The sequence below is a fragment of the Syngnathoides biaculeatus genome, chromosome 20 (assembly GCF_019802595.1).
Source record: "Syngnathoides biaculeatus isolate LvHL_M chromosome 20, ASM1980259v1, whole genome shotgun sequence".
NCBI lineage: Eukaryota > Metazoa > Chordata > Actinopteri > Syngnathiformes > Syngnathidae > Syngnathoides > Syngnathoides biaculeatus.
Window position 1 is genome coordinate 16,240,301 of NC_084659.1, and position 5,079 is coordinate 16,245,379.

At 39.8% G+C, this 5,079-nt stretch overlaps 2 non-coding genes across 2 annotated transcripts; one reads left to right on the forward strand and one right to left on the reverse strand.

Annotated features, from left to right (window-relative positions):
• Positions 1-690: 690 nt before the first annotated feature.
• On the reverse strand, positions 691-762 carry trnaw-cca (transfer RNA tryptophan (anticodon CCA)). Its single transcript has one exon. It is a non-coding gene; the product is annotated as a tRNA-Trp (tRNA).
• Positions 763-4,775: 4,013 nt separating this feature from the next.
• Positions 4,776-4,848, forward strand: trnac-gca (transfer RNA cysteine (anticodon GCA)). The gene has a single exon. It is a non-coding gene; the product is annotated as a tRNA-Cys (tRNA).
• The last annotated feature ends 231 nt before the right edge of the window (positions 4,849-5,079 follow it).

The window sequence follows — 5,079 nt, forward strand, 5'->3', positions numbered from 1 at the left end:
AAAAAGAATAAATGACAGAGATCAAAATAAAACTGCGCTTCCACATCGTGTTCCTATTAGAGCACAACAGCATCACAACATTAAATAAACTCAATAGTAGGGGATATAATTGGCAATCAAGACATGTCTCTGACATGCCCGACCAGTGAATCAGTGTCAAAAAAGCTTGCACTGTATTTGTCATTCAAGTCACGAGTGGGGAATTGTCTTCCATCTTTGAGGGGAGGCTTTTTTTCCCCATGAGATGATCACAACCCTGAATTCATGCAGTCTCTGAACAAAACGGGCAAGGGGTATCCAGAGGTGAACTGGAGACCTCTTGATCTGCAGTCAAATGCTCTACCACTGAGCTTTACCCCCATGTCTTCCTGCTACCTGTTAGTTTTGTAGACAATTCAATATTCATCATTCGTTCCAGTTGTGAAATGTGAATGATTGAGAACTGTTACATGAATACAAACATCAATGGTGAAATTTTGAAGAATGACAAACTTAGAACAAGTGGACATTTGGATTTTCTCCCAATAACTTCGACTTTCCACCTCAGTGACAAATGAAACATTCCTGACAAAAGCAGAAGTCATACAAATGCTCGAGGAGTCAACTCCAAACCCGTGATATGTCTTTTCCTGTGGAATGGGATGAGAATTTAAAGCAGAACCTTTGATATCTATCAGAATGCCGAAGAAATGACCCTGATGTGATTTGAACACACAATCTTCTGATCTGGAGTCAGACACGCTACCGTTACGCCACAGAGCCAGTGACACCAAGCTTCAGTAGAGGTTTAAGCTCAAAACTACGGTGTATCGTTGGCAACCACTGCAAGTCACCGACATGCCCGACTGGTGAATTCGTGTCAACAAAGCTTGCACAGTATTTGTCTTACAAGTCAGGAGTGGGCAATTTTCTCCCATTTTTGAGGGGAGTTTTTTTTCCCATGAAATGATCAAAACCCTGAATTCATGCAGTTTATGAACAAAACTTTGGAGGTTCTGCATTACTGTGCTTCATGGAGACTTGGCTTTGTGGATGATTGTCTGACGCTGCCATCACGCTCCCTGCCTTCAACCTACATTGTGCAGACCGTGTCGCTGAGCTAACATGGAAACCGAAAGGTGCTGGAATATGCTTTTATATCAATGAGAAACGATGCATGGACATTACACAGTTCAGCACACACTGCAGCCTGGTTTTAGAGTTGCTGGTTTTGAACCGCTGGCCGTTTTATTCACCACGTGAGTTCCCCATAAGTTTGTCGCGCATGTTTGCAAATGTGCAGAAGTCAGAAAATGAAAAAAGCAACAACAGATGTGCTTGTTGTGGCTGAGTGGTTAAGGCGATGGGCTTGAAAGCCATGGGGGTCTCCCTGTGTAGGTTTGAATCCTGCCAACAATGTAACCATAAGACTTTGGTTTGGGATCAGTCCGGGTCAGTGGTGTGTTCAGGGCGAATATTTGCCTGTTACGATGCAGTATCAACAAATAAATTTTAGCATTACTGCTACTGTATATTTGCATGATAAAATGCAGCAAATATAAATACAAATACAGCAGCATCAAGGCGATACAACACAATTCAGTGATTGTACCAGACAATCAAACATTAGAAGAAAACGCACTAATAATAATATGCAATACAATCTAGAACAATACACACCGTGATCGTGATTACGACCGAGGCAAGATGATAGGGACGATCTGACAATCCAGCCTTATAAAAAAACAAAACAAAACAATACACAACACAGGATGATGCACAAACAGATACTAGAAACAATATGTGATACAAGTCTATACTGTGTGTGTGTGGGCCACACACCCCGTGTTGTGTTTATCAAAACTATATGGAGGAGAGAATCTGACCACAAATGAGCAGGGAAAAGGTTTCTCTTCAGTAAGTCTTCTCATTTCATTTGCTTTTTTTCCTCACAGCGAAAATTTCTATTGTTTACGTCAGTGTGAGATGTTATATCACATCTGGACTTTTTATCATGTCGTCATCAGAGAGGAGAGTGTGACATCATGTCATCACTATCTGACATTGGAGCTTGTCGTGATCCTCCAGAGTCCCTCAGCTTTGCAGTTTTTCACTTTGGTTATTTGGCTCAGGCCACATTTGCTTGAAGTTGAAAGCATTTTGTTAATGGAAGGTTCCCAATGGTTGAAAAACATTAATTTCTTTTAATGGGGAAAATGGATTTCATTTACTGGACAAGCAAATTCAGTCATATTCATTGTTTTAAAAAATTTCATTTATTAAAGATCACAAATACAATTGACATTCAACTCCTCCAAATTCCAGTCTTATTTCAATCAATTATTTGCACATTTGATGTTGCCATCACTAAAACAATGGACAAAATACATTGTTGAAAGTCTGGGTCTTCATGGTCCATATTTGAAAACCTTTTTTTTTTTTGCTTTGTTTTTTTTTTTTGCTCAACAACTTTTTTCACTTTTCCCATTTGGCTCGGGCCACATTTGCTTGAAGTTGAGAGCATTTTGTTAATAAAAGATTCTCAATGGTTGAAAGACATTCATTTCTTTTAATGGGGGAAATGGATTTGATATACTTTACAAGCAAATTTAGTCATACTTTATTTATTGCTTATTTATTTGTTATTTATTAAGATTGCTGGCACGGTGGATCAGTTGGTAAAACATTGGCCTCACAGTTCTGAGGTCCTGGGTTCAATCCTGGACCCGCCTGTGTGTAGTTTGCATGTTCTCTCCCTGCCTGCGTAGATTTTCTCCGGGGACTCCGGTTTCCTCCCATATTCCAAAAACATGTCATATTAATTGGACACTCTAAATTGCTCCTAGGTGTGATTGTGAGTGTGTCTGTTAGTTTCAATGTGCCCAGGATTGGCTGGCAACCAGTTCAGGTTGTACCCTGCCTCCTGCCTGTTGACAGCTGTGATAGGCTACAGCACTCCCTGTGACCCTTGTGAGGATAAGTGGTGAAGAAAATGGATGAATGGATGGATTTATTAAAGATCACAAATACACTTTGCAGTCTTATTTCAATCAATTATTTGCTCATTTGATGTTGCTATCACTAAAACATTGGACAAAATCCATGTTGAAAGTATGGGCTTCATGGCCCATATTTAAAAAACTTTTTTTGCTTTGATTTTTGTTTTGCTCAATATTTTTTCTTGAAATTAAAAAAAGAAAACAGCTTACTTGAGTTACCAAACACGGTTTTATTTAATTTGGTATTACATCATACATTGCTGACATATATCATTGCACCACATGAACAACATCGAGTACCCAAAAATTATGTCAATTACTAATTTAATATGTGGAATAATCTATTTATTTGGGTGTCATCATTAAAATCATATGAACATCGTGGCCGAGTGCCACATTTTTGCAGGCCTCATGCATGAACCAAAAACTGTCAACAATCATCACCAAATTTCCTCTCTACTCTGGCAACTTCAACCTCGAAAATATTACAACAATCACCACAATATTTTAGATAATATGGACCAAATAAGGGAAGAACGGTGGTGCACTTGTTGAGCGTTGGCCTGATAGTTCCAAGGGGACGGAGTTCAAATCCCAGTACCGGCTGTTTCCAGTCTACATGTTCTCCCTGTGCCTGCGTTGGCTTTCTCCAAATTCTGCCGTTTCCTCCCATGTCTGAAAAACACTAAATTGCCCCTGCACGTGTTTGTGAGTGGTTGTTTGCTTCTATGCGCCCTGTGATTGGCTGGCAACCATTTGAGGGTGTACCCTGCCTCCTCCCTGAAGATTGCTGGGACCGGCTCAAGCAATAGTCCCACGACCCTTGTGAGGATAAGCGGCTCAGAAAATGGATGGATGGATATACCTTGAATGGCTACCTCAAGAAATATTTAAGTTTTTAAAAGGTGAACTTGAAAGGAATTTATTTTCACATTGTCCAGAAATTAGAGCTCTTTGTGTTACGGTGAATTTTTTCAAACAGATATTTTTTAGGGTGAATATTTATTGCACAGAAAATTTTAAAATGTTTTTTTTGTGTTGGATTTCAATGTTAAAAAAATCCATGTTAAAAATTTGAGTTCATACTCTAATGGATTGCCAAATTATTATCCATATTCATGTTTTGTTAATGTATTTTTGTAATTTTAAATACTTTCTTGTTCATTTTGTGTTTTCTGGAAGGTTAAAATGTTTCAAGATTTGTTATGTTTGATTCTTTCAGGTCACTACAGTTAAATGTAATTCCACCGAGTGAGGCGAGTTGCTGGTCCTGCTGATTGACGGCACGTGAGCAACAGTTTCAGTTGTGGAGAACCGGAGTTGTGATATTCGCCTGATCCGTTTGAGGTTCCTACTTGGAAACAAGGCTGCTTGGCCTGCTTTCCAAAAAGAAGAGCCCCACGAAAAGCAAATGGTAACATTGTGAAACTCCCCGTGGGGATTGAACCACAGTCTTCTGCGTGATAGGCGGAGATAAAGTCCACCATACTAACGAGGAGACTCTGTACTGAACTTGTTTCCCGGTGTTTTTTTTTCACTTGTGAAACATCTGGTCATGTTTTGCGGCATGTTTTGGTTCTTTGACAGAGTCGCAACCAGGCAACAGTTCCGACCCTCATGGAGCTGAAATAGCTCAGTTGGGAGAGCGTTAAACTGAAGATCTGAAGGTCCCTGGTTTCAGCATTTAGTACAGAATTATGTGTTTTTTGGCACTTATGAAACATCTGGTTATGTTTTGCGGCACGTTTTGGTTATTCGACAGGGTTGCAACCAGGCAACAGTTCCTACCCTCATGGAGCTGAAAAAGCTCAGTTGGGAGAGCGTTAGACTGCAGATCTAAAGGTCCCTGGTTCATTCCCTGGGTTCAGCATTTAGTACAGAATTATGTGTTTTTTTTTGGCACTTATTAAACATCTGGTTTTTGTTTTGCGGCATGTTTTGGTTCTTTGATAGAGTTGCAACCAGGCAACAGTTGCTCCCCTCATGAAGCTGAAACAGCTCAGTTGGGAGAGCATTAGACTGAAGATTCAATCCCTGGTTTCAGCAGTTACTACAGAAGTACGTGGGTTTTTTTGCACTTGTTAAACATCTGGTTATGTTT